General features: G+C 47.3%; 1 long non-coding RNA gene and 1 pseudogene across 3 annotated transcripts; one reads left to right on the plus strand and one right to left on the minus strand.

Annotated features, from left to right (window-relative positions):
* Positions 1–1,320: 1,320 nt before the first annotated feature.
* On the minus strand, positions 1,321–19,357 carry LOC109736571 (uncharacterized; annotated as a pseudogene).
* LOC123494666 (uncharacterized) lies at positions 1,662–7,672 on the plus strand. Of its 3 annotated transcripts, none has more exons than XR_012189288.1 (10): positions 1,662–2,300; positions 2,407–2,490; positions 2,829–2,971; positions 3,904–4,081; positions 4,185–5,112; positions 5,505–5,604; positions 6,052–6,110; positions 6,237–6,323; positions 6,939–7,062; positions 7,149–7,672. It is a non-coding gene; the product is annotated as an uncharacterized lncRNA (long non-coding RNA). The 3 variants fall into 3 exon arrangements; XR_012189287.1 differs by having other exon boundaries at positions 4,185–4,332; positions 5,005–5,112; positions 6,939–7,672; XR_012189286.1 differs by having other exon boundaries at positions 6,939–7,672.
* Positions 19,358–20,303: the final 946 nt, after the last annotated feature.

Consider the following 20,303-nt stretch of genomic DNA (forward strand, 5'->3'; position numbering starts at 1 on the left):
GACCGATTGAGCGATTTTTTATATGATGGTTGTTTGATTTGTAGGATTATGCAATCCCATAGAAATTTTTTCTAAGGAATCCTTTGCACTAGATTTCATTGGAAATCAAACATCCACTCATGCCTTTTTTCTAAATCCTTTGCTTTTCCTGTGACAGAATCAAACAAACTTTGGTGTTTATGTAATCTTGTAAGATTGAAGTGGGCATGACATTGGAATCCTGCATTTTTTTCTATTCCTACATTTTTAGACTCCTATGAATCAAAGAGACTCCTCGTATTAGTAAGGTATTTAACGATGGCATTGCCATCTGGAAATTATCTGTGTAAGCTCAACCTGTACCGTCAGATAACCAAATCAAACAATTTGAATTGTATCCTAATATAGTTTAGCTTGCATCGTACCGTTGCACACTACATTTAGTTGCGCAACTGCAACAAAATCAAAGAAGAAAATGTTACAATCACCAACCTCTACATTTCATTGGGGAATCATGTTTTCATGATTGGACCAGGGTAAGCAGGGACAGCGGATTGAGCAAATAGTGCGCCCTGCTGGTTCACCGTGCCACTCAAGACGTTTGTTTTTTCATTTACTCCCTCTGTAAAGAAATATAAGAGTGTTTGAAATATAAGAGTGTTTAAATCACTATGCGTGATATTATATTTCTTTACAGAGGGGGTACTTGTTAACCGGCAACTGCCCGGTAACTCAACATCTCGTTGGAATAGAATGCAGCGCCTGTTAGCACTAGCATTGCATTTTTCACCTGGCCGGTCACCATCATTGTCACAAAATGCAGAGAAATGTTCAAGCTCCTGTCACATAGCATAGCATCACTATCTATTAAGCTATATGTACAACACAACACATCACCCACCTAAGATAATGCTGTCACAAAGAACGAGTTTGAAACCGGCTGCCTCGTCAGCGCAACACATCCTAACATACGAGCAATGGTAGCTATCACTGTTAGTAGGGTACGCAGTAGGCAGTACCCGGTAATTCCGGCGCAGGGATACACAAGCCGGGTCGTTGCAGAGATGTGAGAAGAACCAAGGCAGAGAGTTAGAGAGTTCTCCGATCTTCCTTCCCTCGGAAGCGACCCGGCATCAGCAGTTGCTTAATCTTACGCGCGCTGCGGCTCCTCCAGAGCCTTCTCGGCCTTCCTGCAAGCAAGTCGCAGAGATTAAAAGGCGTCGAAAGTACATCTCCAACCGAAGTTCGAGCTATAAGGTATTTAGATATGTCCGTCGTCCTCTGCGGATGACGGATTCAATCGATCATGGTAATAATAACCCAAGGCAAGCAATGCCATCGTTACCTCAGCGCTTCCTTAATCTCTTCACTCTTGGGGTCGAGCTGCAGCGCCACCCGGAACGCGTCAACAGCGCCCTCGTAGTTCTGCGCACAATGAGACAATTTACCTTATAAAGGACGCTGGGGTGCTAGGCGCAACGACGGCCTCCACGTCCGCAATGAACAGTGCCGCAAGCGTTGCGTCCCGCACGAGCAAAGAAGCAAGCGAGCTAGAGAAAAAAAAAGAAGCGGGCGAGCGAGCGAGAGAAAAAAAGAAGAAGCGTGCGAGCAGCTGTAGCGAGCGATACCTACCCGCGTCTCCCCCACGACCCCCGCCTCCTCTCCTGCCGCCGCCGCGCCCTCCCCACCCGCACGCGTCCCACCCTCCTCCTCGACCTCCCTCGCTGCCTCTCCTTCTCTTCCTCCTCTCTCTCCTGTGCCGCCGTCCTGCTCCATCCACCCATGCTCCACTCCGACGGCGACGATGACCTGTAGGCGAAGGGCGACGACGCAGAGGAGAGAGAGGTGCGGCAGCATACGGGAGAGGGTCACCAGCTAGCGTCGGCCTGTGCTGGTGAGGTCGGGCTCCACCGTTCCTGTCCCTCGTCCTCACGCGGCCTCTCTTGGTCACCGGCGCTGCAATTGCGCGGGGCGTGAGGATAGCAAGGAGATGTTGGCCCTCGTCCAGGAACGCGGCGTCCATGGCCGCTCCTCTCCTCCCGATTTGCCTCCTCTTCTTTGTGCGCGCCGGCCGCTGCAGCTCCTCGCGCCGCCTCCGTCCATCCCACCTCTCTTGTTTTCCTCCTCTCTCAGATGGGGCGCCTTCGCTCGCCGTGGTTCCAGATCGGGCGGATTGGAGGAGCAGGGGAGGGCGAGGCCTGGAGCTCCATCGGCACCGCGTGCTAGACTGGTGCCAGGCTGCATCTTCTCCTACCTCCGTTCTGGTGCCTCCTCCTACCCGCGTAAACAGCGAGCGGAGGGCGTAATCACGTAAGTGCCAGGTGAGCTCTTCCTCCATCCTGCAACTGTGAATTCTTTCGGTTTCTATGAAGATCATTCACATCTATTTTTTCATTCCTCCCATCTAGATTTCTGATTTGATTCCAGAGTTTGGAGGTGGATGTTACTTCAGGAAGGAAGTTGGTTACAATTTTCATTTGTTTGATGCAGCAGAGACAAACTAATTTGCAGGTAAGCTTTCTTTCAGCGATTGGTGGGTTACAGGTCAACCTGTCACACCTCACTAAATTTGGAACTCATGATTTGTTTTCTTGCTTGATATTAATTCTTGATATTTTTGGCACATCCTTATAGGGATATCATGTGCATATGTACGAGTTTCCTTTGCTTCGGTTGGAGATATGTGTGTGCCTGAAGATATAATCTTAAATGCATTTTCTGTATGATATGAGCACTCTTTCGTTCTCTGGGTGTACGTAGGTTGCAAGAATGAGAAGGCTTAGGGGATTATTGTAGAGTTTTGATTCACATGGATGCTCTATTCATGACTACTCTTTCTTTATTTGCAGAATTTCTTGGTGTTGCGATCTCTCCCCATCTTAGCATTGTCTTTCGTTGGAAGGGGAGGAAATTTGTGTATATCACACCTATCAGCTGCATCCCACAAAGAGGAATTTTGTGTCAGACATTGCCATTGGAGAAGCTTTGACAGGTATGGCCCTTCTTTCAGTAATAAGGTTTACACATGTACTGATGCAAAAGATTTGATTCAGAGGTTAGTTCTAATGGAGCGACACGTATTGTGTTTGTGGTCTTCCAGTTTGCCTTTCTTCCATGTATATGAATGACTCATACTTCCTTTCCTATTGCGATTTCATCCAGCCATTCCTTTCCTTGCAGCTTTAAATTTGTGAAATCTAAAGTATTTGGTTAAGAGAACATTTGCCACATAATTGTACTAATATTCTATGAATAATTACACTTTTGTGGCTGTGCTAATAGATGACCCTTAGAGACCCTGCGCATTCTCTAATTTTCCATACATGAAGATTTATTAAATGAATGTGGTGCTTTATTCTGGCTTGCAAGAGGAGCAACAAGAAATTCCTATTTCACATAAGTGAAGAATATTTATATCCCTGATTGTTATAGTTGGTGGTCCGGATTCCAGTTTATTTCTCTAATTTGATGTAGGAAATGGATTGTAATTTGCAAGTGAGGTGGGGCTTTTGATTGGGCCTTGTGGTGGTTGGATCTGCTAACAGATAGGGAGAAGCATGATAGGTTGCTACTGCTGCACCTATTATTTAATTTCTCGCGATGTTTTCGCAATCAGTTTATCTAAAGCATGATTTTAATATGCAATTTTATCAGTCGGAGATTATTTGAATGATTCGAAATTAGAATGTGGGGATCTCAAAGAATGTTTCACAAAAAAAACCAATATTGATCATTTCCAAACTTGCTCGGTGATCGAGGTACTATAGAGGATATCAATAGAATGAAAGCAAGAGCAACCTGACAACATCATTTTCCCTAGAATATTGATAGTCAACTTCAGTTATCAGCAGCTTCACACGTGTATGTATTTTTTTGTTCATTTTCATCTTTGTGGTATTTTCTTACTTCCCCTAGTTGTTTCAGATCGGGCAGAGATCGCAGGTCGCGGCCATGGGAGAGCAGGGGAGGCGTGGTTTACGTGATGGATATGTAGTAGGGGAGGGTGAGGAGGACGGGCATGTGGGAAGGCACAGCAATGCCGGAGCTAAAGCGGGCGCTTGTGTCACGGTGGTGCTTGCTGGTCATCGTCCCTAATCTCCAAGTTAGGCTGCACATCTTTGGCCCTGCCATCTCCTTCCTCCAAATTTTGCCTTTTAATAATCTCATTTTGATTTCTCGATTTATGTTTTTTCTGAACAAAATAGGTGCAGATTGGACGATGAAGAGACGAGGAAGGATGTTAGGAAGAGTGAAGAACAAGGCGGACCTTCTCTGGTGGAAGAACAAGATGAACCCTCTTTTGTGGGTCCTGTTTTTGGCAAAATATGTGGGGACTCGAATGACAATGAGCAGGTATATGATCTTCTTGTTCATTCCTGTTCCTACCATGTGACCCTCAACCTGTTTGATAGTGGTACTCCTAAAACAATGTTCTCAACTTGACTTCTATGGTTAATTTGTTATGGATCTCTAGTGCAGATTTGTTGCTACTGGAATGGACTAAGGTTAGTATGGGATGCCGATTTTTTGTCTTCAATTCAAAGATTTGAAATTCTTAAAACTAGAGTTGACGTAATTTTAGTGGCGTCCTTGGGGATCTGATTATCCTGCTGTTAGCTACATAAATAATCGATTCTTTGTGTTTTGAGATCAAATGCATGAAATTCCATCAAGCAATATATTATTTTGACCTTGATGGATCCTTAGTACATGAACGGACTTGATGGGTCCTTCGTTTGTTCGCAGTATTTGAATTGGACTGGCAAGGCAATATATGTATAAAATTATATCGATTGGAACTTCAATTAGTCTTGCTTGCAGCGATATTATTATGATTTCCTTTTTGTATTTTCTTCAATTTATCTTCCAGCTCATCTGAATGATTTGCACACATATTTTTCTGGCAAAGTATACCTGCGATTGGTTCATAGAACATTCAGTTTTGTTCAGTTCTGGTAAGCAGCTTACTTGGCTGCTACACATGTGGACCACAACTTACTTCCCTTTTATTATGTCACTAAACAGGTGCCATTAATTCCTACAGTGGCCTTTTTCTTCTTCTCACAAGCCAGATAATGTTCAGTTGGAAGAGATGGATATGAGGTGCGTGCAAGTACAAGTGTGCAATGACAGGTACCCTATCTTGCACCTGTTTTGCTCATAAAAAAGCGCACATGTTGTTCTTGATTTGGTTTTCTTTTCCATGTGCAGTTTTAATTTTTTGTTCGCTCAAAGTGACATTAAAATGAAGATCCTATAACTGAAGTTGGATCTTCACTCCTACACAACACATACTTTTTAGCTGAATAAATGGCTACAACTTCACCACATATGACCGTAATTAAATCTCATGTTTCATGCTCTGACTTATGTACTACCAATTTTTATGTTAAACATGATTAAATTCTTTCTGATTGTATTTAATATATCGGTGTATACTATCTTCAGCTATCATACAACTGCATGTAGGTAAAATATTCATGTTCATTGGTTGAATATCAATTAATGTTTTTTCTCTAGAATAGGTGGCGGAATGGCAAGGCGTCTGATCAGATGACCTGTGTCTGTGGTCAGTTGGTGGATCTCGACTACAGGAACATCACCGATGCAATCCATAGTAGATTGGTAAATTGCTCACACAACATGTTTAGAATTGGAAAATATTAATTTTGTTCTTCTGTTTTATTTTTTCTGACTAAAAGTAGCAGTTTTGCTTCTGTATTAAGATTTCAACAAGAATTTATAAAGGCCTCTAAGGAAGCAGAGGAAAGAAAGAAAACGCCTGATAGTGCAAAGTGCACTTTGGCAGTAAGGTCAACATTAGACTACTAATGAAACACCTCCATCAGGAGGCAACAATATACAGATACGAACTCCCAAATATTGCATGCTCATGAAAGCTGATAACATGCTCATGAAAGCTGATAGCATGCTCATAAAAAGACTTGGGTGTGCAACGCCACTCGAAGCTTTAGAAGGTCCACACCCTAGCATGATTAAACTGGACTGTACTTACTATTCTCACTTGGTTCTGGTTATAACTTTTTTAATGGTTTTTTCCTTCTCTTGCAGTTGTTCCAATGGGATGTAGATAGTAGGATCGAGACTACAATGTCACATGGTGGAAGCAAGTCAGTTGCCAAGAACAGTTTCTATTATGCTGACTTAATGTATATCCAGTTTAGAAGAATTTATCTGACATTTATCTTATGATTGTGCCTGCAAGTTGAAATTTTAATTAATTTAACAAATGACAGGAGAAAGTGATGCGTGCTAGCCGTGAACTTAATGGGTCGCTTGTTCCTTGCAGATGAATCCATTCTGATGAGCTTTGTAAATATTAGGTAAATGTCGTGAAACTTAAGATAATCTCTCAAGCATATAATTTAGGCATTTCACTCCTAAGTGTAATGATATATGACACTGAACCATTCGATTGAATATCTTCTCAGTGTTTCCAAAATAGCCTAATTATTATAACATGATGGGAGAGTGGTAATAAGCTATTAAATGACACACAGCGGGAATAAACTGAGCATTTACTTAATTTGGTCGTAAATATGAGCTTGGGTTTTTCAGGTTGCATCTTGTACAAATCAAATTATATTTGGTGCTAAATTTACTGGATTTGAATTGTAGTGATGGTGATCTATTATTTAGATGGGTGTACTTCAGTGCTCCTATTTCTCACATGTCTTACAAGTTATTGCTGCAATATGTGGAATATAGAGCGGTACTGGTAATCTGTGATGTGACTGATGCAAACTAAAAAACTCACTGCAATACAAGTATTCTTTTTTAATTGTCTGATGGGAAAATAGGTAAATAGCTTGTGAGCAGACATGGATACACCGAGCCAAATTATTTATGCTAGATAGGTTTGTGTATTTTTTTTATAATAGTTTAATTCAAGCTTTGCCTGTTGTACTTTGTTTTACCTGTTATACTTTGGTTAGCAGATAAAATTTGATGCTGTCCCCTTAAGATTAAACGGATGCGTCACACTATCAGACGAAATGCGTGTTACATCAAACAAAATCCATGATCGAGCTACCTTGGACCCTATTGCTTCAAGCACTATCTGTAATCTCAAATAGACTCTTATGGAAATTCATGATGTTGTGGTTGCGCTTCAGAGCATGACTAGCGTGGCATGTCTCTCATTGCAGAAGAAAGGCATATGATCCAGACTCAGATTCAAGCTGCATTGAGGGTTATGCTTGAGACATGGATGATGGCTACAACCACTATGTGCGACCGTAGGCTGCGGCGGAGACAGGCCCCAGGCAGCCCGAGCGGATGCCTGGGGCATGAGGCTGATTCCCTTCGTATACTGTAGAGAACACTGTAGCTACAGTGTTGCAGTGCTTCCTAGGTCGGCCGGGGGCGTGGCTGAATCCTGGCGCCGCCACTGACCATAGGCATGCCTGCTTAGACGATGAAATTATGTTCAATACTGCTGGGATATGTAACGATGACTCAACTTAATACCACCACCTTCTCGCGTCTTGGTCCTTGCTGCAAGCAAGACAATGCATCTCTGGCCTTTGCTAATATAGCTTACTTTTATAAAGCCAATGTATGCCATTATCAAGTGATATGAATATCTTCTTTTAAGCTACCAAGTGCCATGTAATGGAACATAAACATCTATTAAGTTAGTTCTAAATCAATCTCATATGCATTGTTTGAATACTCGGTTCGCTCTCACTTTTTGCGCCATGGGTATTCCTTAATTTTTCATATGAAAGGTTTAGAATTATTACCCTCAGTGCTTTCTAAAACTCGAAGTTACTAACAAATGTAAAGATTTCTGTTATAAAAGGTTTAGAATCATTATCCTTGATGCTTAAATTTGGACCATGCACCTTACTTGGGTAAACATAGAGCCAAATGGCACATTGTCCAAATACACATTCAAAACACTTCTGGTTTGACATGGTCTCTATCCTTGATCAAACATAAAGTTACTAAAAAAAGGCAAATATTTTCAACGCGGACATGGTTTCAAATGGGTCTCTGTGCCATTTGGCGCACCGGGTCATCTAGTATCAGTAACACCAGAGGGAGGTATATACAAGCGGAGAGGATGAGTTCGACTGCGAGGGTAGAATCGATACAAGCAGCTGTACCTTCATGAAGCTGAGGACTGCGCCTTCACGATACCAGGCCTTGGACCAACGGGGCCGCATCATCCTGCACTTGAGCGCGTCTTCCAGAGCTAGCTTCCCATGTCTCATACGCAGCCAGCAGAGGCTCTGGTTGGCATACATGGTGGCATCAGATGGATCTGTGTCAAGTACCTGCGTTTACAATGAGCAAGTATGCGCTCAGTATAGCTCAACAGGTTGGTGAATGGATCTACTAACAGACTTTATGGAGCATATCGTTGCCTTTTCATCAGTTTATTTTATTTTTATTTTTCTCAAAACAGAGGCTTAGTCCCCGTCCTCTGCATCATTAGTGTCTGACCCGAAGTAACAAAACCACGGATATAAGTTGTTGTCTGACCTAAGAAAAGAAAGGGCATCTCAAGATGAAGTGCAACACTCTTAAGTGTCGGTGTACAAGAGAAAAACACTCCAAGCGCCGCTATTTCATCATCTGGTGTCACACAGGATATTAGGTTCAGCTACAGAGAAAACTAAAACACCACATTTTCAATCTTGAGCCTGATATTCTGGAACTATTTGTTGAGCGATCTTTGTGATAGTTCGTTGTTCCAAATAAGTACTAGTAGATAGGCTCATGCACTTACCTTGCCATAGAAGGACATTGCTGTAAGGTAGTCCTCCTTTGCAAATGCTTCCTTTCCTTGTGACTTCCAAAAAGCAATTTTTTCTTCCACAGAAACTGAGGCCTGAACACAATAGCATGTTCAGTTACAGGCATACCGAACGACAGTTGGACAGCACAGTAACAATTTAAAGTTCGAAAATTAAAATAATGCTGCTTGGTCCAAATTCCTTCAACCATAATCTTGTTAGCTTTGCAAACTTGGCTGGGGGCAGAACACATACAAGTATACAACCATCATGGTTGAAGTCTGTCAGAAACTTTCCTAGTGAATGAGAAGTCAACGCAAATTTGAATACAAACTCTATTTAGGTATAAGAATAACATCTCCCATCATAAAATACATAAAGAGTGCACGCACTAAGATTTTATGAAGAATGCACTGGCTTGCAGATAGAATAGGGTGACAACAGTTTCACATAAGTTATCATGCATAAGAACTGCCCCATTTCTTCTAAGGACATCGAAGTGAAAACAATTGAAGGACCAACGAGATCCATGCATGTAAACAGAGTCCATGAGTATGCGTACTGCATGATGAACTTTTGGATTTGTTAAGGCAAACGCAGCGCAAGCTATCTACAAGAGCACAACGAATTATTGTGTTCTAAGTAGATAATACGAAGCAATCAGGCATTGAGCTTCATGAGTATAACCTGAAATGAAGTGATAAAAAAATTTATGTACATGCCTCAAGACGATTGATATGCGGAGACTTTGCGGTTCTAATTATCCCATCAACGCTCCAATCTGGCAGAGATGGAATTGGTTTTGTCCTAGAAAATAGAACTTCAACAAGGTCACGTCGGCCATGAACTGCTGCTTGCTCGACTGGAATTGCACCATGCTATGTCATACAAAACAACAAAAGATTCCATATAATCCAGCACGGAAATAACAAAGCCATCAATGCCATTAGATTTTCTTTCGACAAAAAACTTCGCAAGAAAATGAGACATTTGAATTCATCGCACTGACTGTAACAAATTTAGACATTGTTAAATGAACATAACATAATTTATAAGAATGCTAGACATAGTACTCCCTCTTGAACCATAGTACATGGACTCTCAGAGGAACACCAAACAATAATATGGAATTACAGTGACCAACTAGTATCATGATGCAGAGATGAGATATGCAAGACCTATTGTACCACTTAGCACTAGAGCTGCAATCTTGGGGTGTCTTCCTAGTCAGTGCAGTCTGAACTATGAAGCAAACCCAAACAGATGTACTTGAATACAAACCTACTATACATAATTTAGTTGAACATGAAACATACATAAAACGTACTGTGTTATCTCAGGAGACCTTAGTTAGATTCCACCCTGTGTCAGATGGAACGAGAACGGGACCAACATTGCAAATCGAAAAGCATCCAAGATAGTAAGCGGGGAGATAAGGTAATAAAAAGCTTTGTGAGAACATGAGATATTCCTGAATTCATCCAACTGGCAGTAACAGTTTTAAACACTGTAAAATGAACGAAACACAATTTGAAGGAAAGCTAGACACAGTACTCCCTCTTAAAGGTAGAAAAATTCAAATCGTTGCCCATTTTAAAAGTGGTTGCATGCATCAATCGATGCAGAAGCAAGGGGTTATCCTCCTTTACGAAAAAAACTAGACACAGTACCGCCACTCGTACTGAGAGGGCACTAATGATATTGAATTCCGGTGACCGTCTAGTATCATGATTCTGAGATGAGATATGTAAGACCTGTTGTACTACTTAGCACTAGAGCTGCAATATTGGGATGTCTTCCTAAGTCAGTGCAGTGTAAATTCTAGAGCAGACCCAATAAACTGATGCACTCGAATACAAACCTACTGTACACCATTCAGTTGAACATGAACAATCTTTACAATGCACTTCTATCTCAGGAGAAAGGGGCCAAGATTGCAAATCTCAGAGCATAAAAGATACTCCCTCCGTCCGGAAATACTTGTCGGAGAAATGCATAAAAATGGATGTATCTAGAACTAAAGTACGTCTAGATACATCCATTCCTCCGACAAGTATTTCCGGACGGAGGGAATAGTTAACAGAGAGATTAAGACAGAGGTATACTTACCTCGCTAGGAATGTTAGGGTCGGCTCCAGCCTCTAGGAGCAACTTGACAAAGTCGGTGGAACCGTCATCAACTGCTTGTGTTAAGGGAGTTGGTCCAGAGTTACCACGAGCATTCAGATCAGCACCCGCCTATGGATAAAAGTAAAATAGCTTTAGATGCAGAGCTTGTAGAAGTACTCATGACACGTTTAACCACAAAAACAAGTTACTCTACAAACTCAGGACACCAGCTAGTTACCGTAAAAGAATAAAAATCAGGACATAGTCAAACATAAAAAACATAACAAAATAGATCAAGGCAGTAAATTACTGGACCTCAATCAGTAGCTTCATGCACTTCAAGGACTTCCTAATGACAGACATCAGGAGTGGTGTAAGGATAGGATCCACCAATTTGTTTGGCTGAAAAGGGAAACGAATCACAATTTTGAGAAGCGTTATTTTATTTTGATCACAAATAATATACTCCCTCCGTCCCATAATATAAGAACGTTTTTGACACTAGTGTAGTGCAAAAACGTTCTTATATTAAGGGACGGAGGGAGTAGCTTACAAAGTATGCAGGCGCACCACCAAGAATAAACCACTACATCATCAAGCAGACACAGTTTATCGCATTTGCCTTCCAATTTGTAATATTCATTATTCTGTTTTTGGGAAAAATTTGTAATGTTCATACAAAACAACGTAAGTTTCCATATAATCCAGCATGAAAATGACAAAGCCATCAATGCCATTAGATTTCTTTCGACAAAAAACTTTGCAAGAAAAAATGAGACATTCTGGATTCATCGCACTGACTGTAACAGATTTAGACACTCTTAAATGAACAGAACAAAGTTTATAAGAAAGCTAGACATAGTACTCCATCTTGAACCGTAGTACATGAACTCTCAGAGGAACACTAAGAAATAAAATGGAATTACAGTGACCAACTAGTATCATGATGCTGAGATGAGATATGCAAGACCTATTGTGCCACTTAGCACAATAGCTGCAATCTTGGGGTGTCTTCCTAAGTCAGTGCAGTCTGAACTCTAAAGCAAACCCAAACAGATGTACTTTAATACAAACCTACTATACATAATTTAGTTGAACATGAAACATACATACAACGTTCTGTGTTATCTCAGGAGACCTTAGTTAGATTCACCCTGTGTCAGATGCAATGAGAAAGGGGCCAAGATTGCAAATCGAAAAGCATCCAAGATAGTAAACGGAGAGATAAGATTAAAAAAAAAGCTTTGTGAGAAAATGAGATATTCCTGAATTCATCCCACTCGGAGTAACAGTTTTAAACACTGTTATATGAACTAAACACAATTTCAAGGAAAGCTAGACACAGTACTCCCTCTTAAAGGTAGAAAAATTCAAATCGTTGCCCATTTTAAAAGTGGTTGCATGCATCAATCGATGCAGAGGCAAGGAGTTATCCTCCTTTTCAAAAAAAAAACTACACAGTACCGCCTCTGGTACTGAGAGGGACACTAAAAATGATACTGAATTCCGGTGACCTTCTAGTATCATGATTCTGAGATGAGATATCTAAGACCTGTTGTACTAGTTAGCACTAGAGCTGCAATATTGGGATGTCTTCCTATGTCAGTGCATTGTAAATTCTGGAGCAAACCCAAACTCACCTACTGTACAGCATTTAGTTGAACATGAACAATCTTTACGATGCACTTGTATCTCGGGAGAAAGGGGCCAAGATTGCAAATCTCAAAGCATAAAAGATAGTTAACAGAGAGATTAAGACAGAGGTATCTTACCTCGCTAGGAATGTTAGGGTCGGCTCCAGCCTCTAGGAGCAACTTGACAAAGTCGGTGAAACCGTCATCAACTGCTTGTGTTAAAGGAGTTGGTCCAGAGTTACCACGAGCATTCAGATCAGCACCCGCCTATGGATAGAAGTAAAATAGCTTTAGATACAGAGGTTGTAGAAGTACTCATGACACGTTTAACCAGAAAAAACAAGTAACTCTACAAACTCAGGACACCAGCTAGTTATCGTAAAGGAATAAAAATCAGGACATAGTCAAACACAATAAAATCGATCAAGTCAGTAAATTACTGGACCTCAATCAGTAGCTTCATGCACTTCAAGGACTTCCTAATGACAGACATCAGGAGTGGTGTAAGGATATGATTGACCAATTTGTTTGGCTGAAAAGGGAAACGAATCACAATTTTGAGAAGCGTTATTTTGATCATGACTGTTAGAATACAGTGTAGAATACATGTATAGCTAGTAGGACGTGTGTGCAGTTTTCCTTGTAGCACTCACGATCCCATGCCCCGCACTCGGCCAGCCCACGATCACCATCGTGGGTTCGTGCCTCTCTATAACTCTACATAAGCTGCCCGATGGCAATACGATCATTGTGTTCGATCTCTTCTTGCCTTCATGGTATCAGAGCAGAGGATCTCAATCCTTTCGCGACCCATCCCTCCCACCCTTCCGCTGCCATGGACACCAACCCGGTCTCCTCCCCCGACTCCTCTGCTGACGGCGATCACGCCGCCGGAGGTGTTCTCCAGGACGCGATCTTCCACCCTGAGGCCGCGAGCCCTAGCGTTGCGGTTCCACCGCCGCCACCACGCGCCTTTCCCTCCTCCGTCCTCCAAACCATCGGCATACGCCATCACATCCCCGTCGTTCTTGATCTCCACGGCGGCAACTACGCTCAGTGGTGCCGTTTCTTTCACACCGTTGTCGGCATGTTCGGCATTCGCGACCACATCATCGCTCCCGCTGCACCGGCCCGCCGTGACCCTGAGTGGGTTATGATCGATCACTGCGTGGTCCACTGGCTCTATGCCACGATCTCGCCGGAGCTTCTCGCCGCCGTCATGCAGCCTGATGACACCGCTGCCGTTCTCTGGTCGGCTATCGATGGCATCTTCCGCGACAACCAACTCTCGCGCGCGGTGTACCTCGACGCCGAGTACCACGCCACCGTCCAGGGGGATCAGACGATCATGCAGTACTGCACCCGCCTGAAGACGTTCGCTGATCAGCTCCGCGAACTGGGGCAGCCCGTCGGCGACAGGCAGCAACTCTTCAACATGATCCGCGGCCTGAACCGTCAGTTCCACGGTGCGATTCCCCACCTCACCTCGCGTGTGCCCCTGCCCACGTTCCTGCAGGCTCGTTCCTTCCTTCTCCTCGAGGAGCACCGCGCCGAACAGGCGACCCGGATCCAGTCCGCGCACGCTCTCGTTGCGGCCCGGTCTTCAGCTGCTCCAGCACCACCAGCTCCCGCTCCCCTGCCGCCTGCTGCCGACTCCGGTGGAGGGCGCGGACGCGGGCGTGGTCGCCGCCGTGGGCGCGGCAGGCCCGGCGCGTCGTCTTCGTCAGCGCCGCCGCCTGCGGCCTCTGGCGCTCCAACGCTCCCAGGGCACGCGCCCGACGCCAATTCCTGGACAGGGATGGTGCAAGCATGGCCCATGCCGTGGCGCGCTCCCGGCGCCGGCGTCCTCGGGCCCCGCCCCGGCCCGCCTCATCAACAGGCCTACTTCGCCGAGGCGTCCGCGTCCGTCCCGCCTGCCTATGGCTACGACGCCTATGGCCCCCCTCCTGGTCTCACCTACGGCCCGCCCCCCGGCTTCATCTACGGCTCGCCCGGGGCCAGCTCCAGCACTGCGCCTCCGCCGCCACAACCGCAGCCCTGGGACATGGGGCCCCTGCACGCTGCTCTTCAGGCTGCGTCGGCGCCCTCCCCGTCTCCTGCGAGCACATTGGACTGGTACCTGGATTCAGGTGCCACAGCACACATGACTGCAAACCCGGGTACTCTCTCTTCCCTCCGTGCTCACAACTCTCCCAACCACATTGTGATCGGTGATGGTGCCCATCTTCCCATCACTCACGTTGGGCAGGGCTCTCTCATCACCACTAATTCCCCCCTTGTGCTGCGTAATGTTCTACTTTCCCCCTCCCTCATCAAAAATCTTTTATCTGTTCGACAACTCACCCGTGAAAATCCTATCTCAGTTGAATTTGACATGTTCGGTTTCTCTGTCAAGGACCTTCGCACCCGCCAGGTGATCCGGCGATGTAACTCTGATGGAGACCTGTACGCTGTCACTCCCTGCGCTGCTGCCTCTCCTCGTCCATTCGCTGGTGTTGCTTCTGTGGAGCTGTGGCACCAGCGGCTGGGTCATCCTGGAGAGGCCGTCCTTCGTCAGGCACTGCCCCAGCTCTCCTTTACCTGCACACCGTCGGCTACGCACACCTACCACGCCTGTCGTCTCGCCAAGCATGTCCGCCTTCCTTTCTCTGCATCCACCAACCATAGCTATTTTCCGTTCCAGTTACTGCATTTAGATGTTTGGACCTCTCCAGTTGTTAGTGTCTTGGGTTTTCAGTATTACCTCGTTGTACTCAGACAGTTGTACTCACTATGTATGGACGTTTCCAGTTCGCAACAAGTCAGATGTATTTGCTGTTCTTACTGATTTCTATGTCTATGTCCAAACACAGTTCGAGCGCCCAATCCTTGCTTTTCAAACAGACAACGGACGTGAGTTCGACAATCACGCCATGCGCGCTCTCCTCGCCAAACATGGCTCTGTACTGCGCCTCTCCTGCCCTTACACAAGCCAGCAGAATGGCAAAGCTGAGCGTATCTTGCGCACCCTAAATGACAGCACCTGCTCACTCTTGTTTCATGCTGCCATGCCTGCTCATTTTTGGGCGGAAGCGCTCGCCACGGCGACTCTCCTCCTCAACTACAAACCCTGCTCCACCACTTCTTCTCGCACGCCTCATGAGCTCCTGCTCGGCAGCCCACCAGATTACTCCACTCTTCGTGTGTTCGGATGCCTCTGTTACCCCAACATCACGTCGACATCCCCGCATAAACTGGCGCATCGCTCTGTCGCTTGCGTTTTCCTCGGGTACCCGCATGATCACCGTGGCTACAGGTGCTATGATCCGGCCACTCGCCGTGTTCTTACCTCGCGCCATGTGCGTTTCGATGAGCGCGTGTTCCCCTTTGCTGCCACACGTCTCCCTGCCGCCGCCCCTCCTTGCACTAACGGTGATGCTCCGGCTTCGCCATTCTACGTGCCTGCTCCTGTTCAGGTCCCTACTGTGGCGCTGGATCCTCGCCCGGTGCCGGCTGCTTCATCACCGTGGCGCGCTGGCTCTCACGCTGCAGATTCAACGTCCGCCGTTGGATCTGCTGCGGACGGCCCGCCTTCGCCCCACTTGGCGCGCACTCACTGGATTCAAGTGGGGCGGTCGGATCATCATCGCACGGTTCTTCTTCGCCCGCCCCCTTCGCAGGGCGTTCAAGCGGGACGGCTGGATCCTCATCGCACGGCTCTGCGTCGTCTTCCTCGACATCGCCCTCGCCGCCCCCAGCCCCTGCACGGATGATCACACGCGCGCGCGCCGGCGTGCACTGCCCCAACCAGCGCTACGCCAACGACTACGTCTGTACCGCCACCGTTGCTCTACCTCCGGGCGTCTCTCCTCTTCCGCGCTCCGTCCGCGACGCTCTTCGCGATCCCAACTGGGTCGCGGCCATGCGGGAGGAATTCGCCGCGTCGTCAGCAACAACACCTGGGAGCTCGTTCCCCGACCACCGCGCGCCAACGTGATCACCGGCAAATGGGTATTTCGCCACAAGCTGCGTCCAGATGGCTCCCTCGAACGCTACAAAGCCCGATGGGTCGTCCACGGCTTCAACCAGCGTGCCCGCGTTGACTACGGCGAAACCTTCTCGCCTGTTGTGAAGCCTGCCACGATCCGCACTGTGCTCACCCTTGCTGCTTCACGCTCCTGGCCAGTTCATCAACTGGATGTGAAGAACGCGTTCCTCCACGGTACGCTTCAGGAGGAAGTGTTCTGCTTGCAACCTGCCGGTTTCGTGGATGCCGCCAAGACCGATCATGTCTGCCGCCTCGCTAAGTCCCTCCACGGGCTCAAGCAAGCGCCGCGCGCGTCGTTTCTTCGGTTCGCCACCTTCATCACCACCATCGGCTTCGCTGCGACGCGCTCGGACACCTCCCTCTTCACATTCACGCGCGGTGTGGATGCTGCCTACCTGCTGCTCTACGTGGATGATATCATCCTCACTGCCTCCACCGACGCACTTCTCCGTCGCATCATCGCCAGCCTCACCAGCGAGTTTGCTATGAAGGACTTGGGCCCGCTCCATTTCTTCCTCGGCATTCAAGTGACTCGTACGTCCCGCGGTTTCTTCCTCTCTCAGGCCCAGTACGCTGAGGACATCCTCGAGCGCGCGGGCATGGACAACTACAAGCCTGCACCAACGCCCGTCGACACCAAGGCCAAGCTGCCCGCGGCCGATGGGCCGCGCGTCTCCGATGCCACTGCCTACCGCAGTCTGGCCGGCGCTCTGCAATACTTGACGATCACGCGGCCCGAGCTCGCGTACGCCGTCCAGCAAATCTGCCTCCACATGCATGATCCGCGGGAGTGTCACCGTGCTCTTCTCAAACGAGCTCTCCGGTACGTCCACGGTTCCACGCACCCCGGACTGCATCTTCGCGCTTCCTCGACACTGGAGCTCCGTGCCTACACCGACGCCGACTGGGCAGGTTGCCCTGACACCCGGCGTTCTACGTCGGGCTACTGCGTGTTCCTAGGAGATGCTCTCATCTCTTGGTCCGCGAAGCGTCAGGCCACCGTCTCGCGCTCGAGCGCTGAGGCCGAATACCGCGCGGTCGCCAACACCGTTGCGGAATGTGTCTGGCTTCGCCAACTGCTCGATGAGCTCCGGTGCGCGGTCACCACGGCGAGCTTGATCTACTGCGACAACATATCAACGGTGTACCTCTCCAGCAATCCAGTCCATCATCGGCGCACCAAACACATCGAGCTGGACATCCACTTCGTCCGTGAACGCGTGGCCCTCGGCGAGTTCCGTGTCATGCATGTTCCAACGCGTCAACAATTCGCTGATGTGATGACGAAAGGGCTGCCCACCGATGTCTTCAACGAGTTTCGCTCCAGTCTGCGTCTCCAACAACGACGCCAAGACTGCGCGGGGGGGGGGGGGGGGGGGGGGGGGGGGGTTGTTAGAATACAGTGTAGAATACATGTATAGCTAGTAGGACGTGTGTGCAGTTTTCCTTGTAGCACTCACGATCCCATGCCCCGCACTCGGCCAGCCCACGATCACCATCGTGGGTTCGTGCCTCTCTGTAACTCTACATAAGCTGCCCGATGGCAATACGATCGTTGTGTTCGATCTCTTCTTGCCTTCAACGACTAATATAGCCTACAGAGCATGAAGGCGTGCCTCCAAGAATAAACCATTACATCATCAAGCAGACACAGTTTATCGCATTTGCCTTCCAATTTGTAGTATTCATTCATTCTTTTTCTTTTTTGCGAGAAATTTGTAATATTCATTGAACTAACTGAGAATGGAATAGACAAACTTACATCAGCACCATGCTCCAGCAGAAGCTTCACAACCTCGACACGGTCCTTTGAACCGCCAAGTGTAACGGCGCGCCCCGGTGATCAACAGGATCCACGGGGACTCCTTTGGACAGCAACAGCCTTACAGCCTCGCAGTGCCCTGGAGACACAACAAACGTAGCGCAAACCCAAATAGATCAGAACTAAGGCCTCTACACTACAGAGTATACATAGACAGTATCTTTATTCAAGTGATGCCATTCCTTCAGTTCCAGGGAACCAGATAGGAAGAAACACGCACCTTCCTCTGCCGCATAGTGCAGCGGCGTCGAGCCGTTATCGTCGTGGACGGCCGGGTCGGCGCCGCGGTCGAGGAGGTACCTCATAACCTGGACTTTCCCCACGAGCGCGGCGTAGACCATCGGCGTCTCACCTTACAAGGGGAACAGAGCATCTCGTGCTAAACTAAAACAGAACAAAACTTTCCCTGACAAGGACGCGTGAGGGCTGAATTTCAAGCAGGTGGGTGCCAGCAGGCGCACCTGTTTTCGACGCTGAATCGACATCGAGCCCGGACTCCTCCGCCAGGAACTTGCAGATCTCCAGGCTGCCCTTGCACGCCGGCGAAGTGGAGCACGGTGGCGCCTTTCGCGTCCTTGGCTCCCCGCAGGTCCACCTTCGTCGCCATTTCTAAGAAAAACAGGAACAGTCAGACAGGAGAATCATCCGCACGAGCCCAAGGGGCGAAATGCAGATGGAAATTGCTCGGATGGGACTCCAAATCGGTGTGAACTAGGGCACGCCCTGCCGAAATTGGGGTTTCTCCCTGCAAATTTCTTGGGGGTTTCCATCTAAAATCATACAAATCGAAGCTCGCTCCAATTTCCCGGAGGATCACGGATTTGCAGGCAGCCAGCCAGCCCGAATCCTTCCGTACTGCACAACAACGAGCCGCGCGAGTGTTCGGAGAGAGAGAGAGAGAGAGAGAGAGAGAGAGAGAGAGAGAGAGAGAGAGAGAGAGAGAGAGGCGCTTACTCTTGAGGAGGCGGAGGTTGCCGTTGATAGCGGCCTGGAAGGCGATATCGGAGGGGGAGGAGGCCATGGCGGCGGCGACCCCAGACGGAACGGAAGGTTCTCGCCGGCGCGAGTGGTATAGGGTTTTGGGAGGGGATGGCGTACAGGGGCGGCGATAGAGGGTGGGTGTTTTCCTTTTTTCATATTAATACGTGTCTCATTAATAAAATAAGGACAATGATAACTGCCACACATTTTATGTGGTGTTTAAGAGGACCAGTCACACGCCTACGTGTGGGCAAAAGAACTATCGCCACACGCCTCTTCTTTTCCTTGCGGTCCCTCTTTCACACGCCTATATGTGGGTAAAATGCATAACGCCTACACGACCTCTCTCAGCCACCTACCTCACGGTCCCGCATGCTCCGCGTGACAGTCACCACGCGTCCCCGTGGTTGTCATGGTCCGGACCCTTTTCAATGTCCGTTTAACTGCAGTTGCCATGTCGCTGAACTACAGTTGCCATGTCGGACAACTACAGTTGCCATGGTTGCTCAACTGCAGTTGCCATCTCAGGTCAAGTGCCAGATGCCATTTTGGACAACTGCAGCTGTTGCCATGTATGGTCTGGTTTACTATAGTTGCCATGATTTGAAAACTTTAGAGGTTGCCACCTACTAACACTAAGCAGTTGCCATGTATGGTCTGGTTTACTACAGTTGACATGATTTGAAAACCTTAGGAGTTGCCACCTACTAACACTAGGCAGTTGCCGTGTAGGGCTACAAAGAGACAGTTGCCATGTACACTAACACTAGGCAGTTACCGTGTAGCGCTACAAACACAGTTGCCGTGTAGTTGCCACCTACTAGACAGTTGTCGTGTAGTTGCCACCTACAAAGAGACAGTTGCCACCTACTAACACTAGGCAGTTGCCGCGTAGCACTACAAAGAGACAGTTGCCATGTACACTAACACTAGGCAGTTACCGTGTAGCGCACACGCTACAACACACAGTTGCCACCTACTAGACA

This window comes from Aegilops tauschii, chromosome 7 (assembly GCF_002575655.3).
Source record: "Aegilops tauschii subsp. strangulata cultivar AL8/78 chromosome 7, Aet v6.0, whole genome shotgun sequence".
NCBI classification, from domain to species: domain Eukaryota; kingdom Viridiplantae; phylum Streptophyta; class Magnoliopsida; order Poales; family Poaceae; genus Aegilops; species Aegilops tauschii.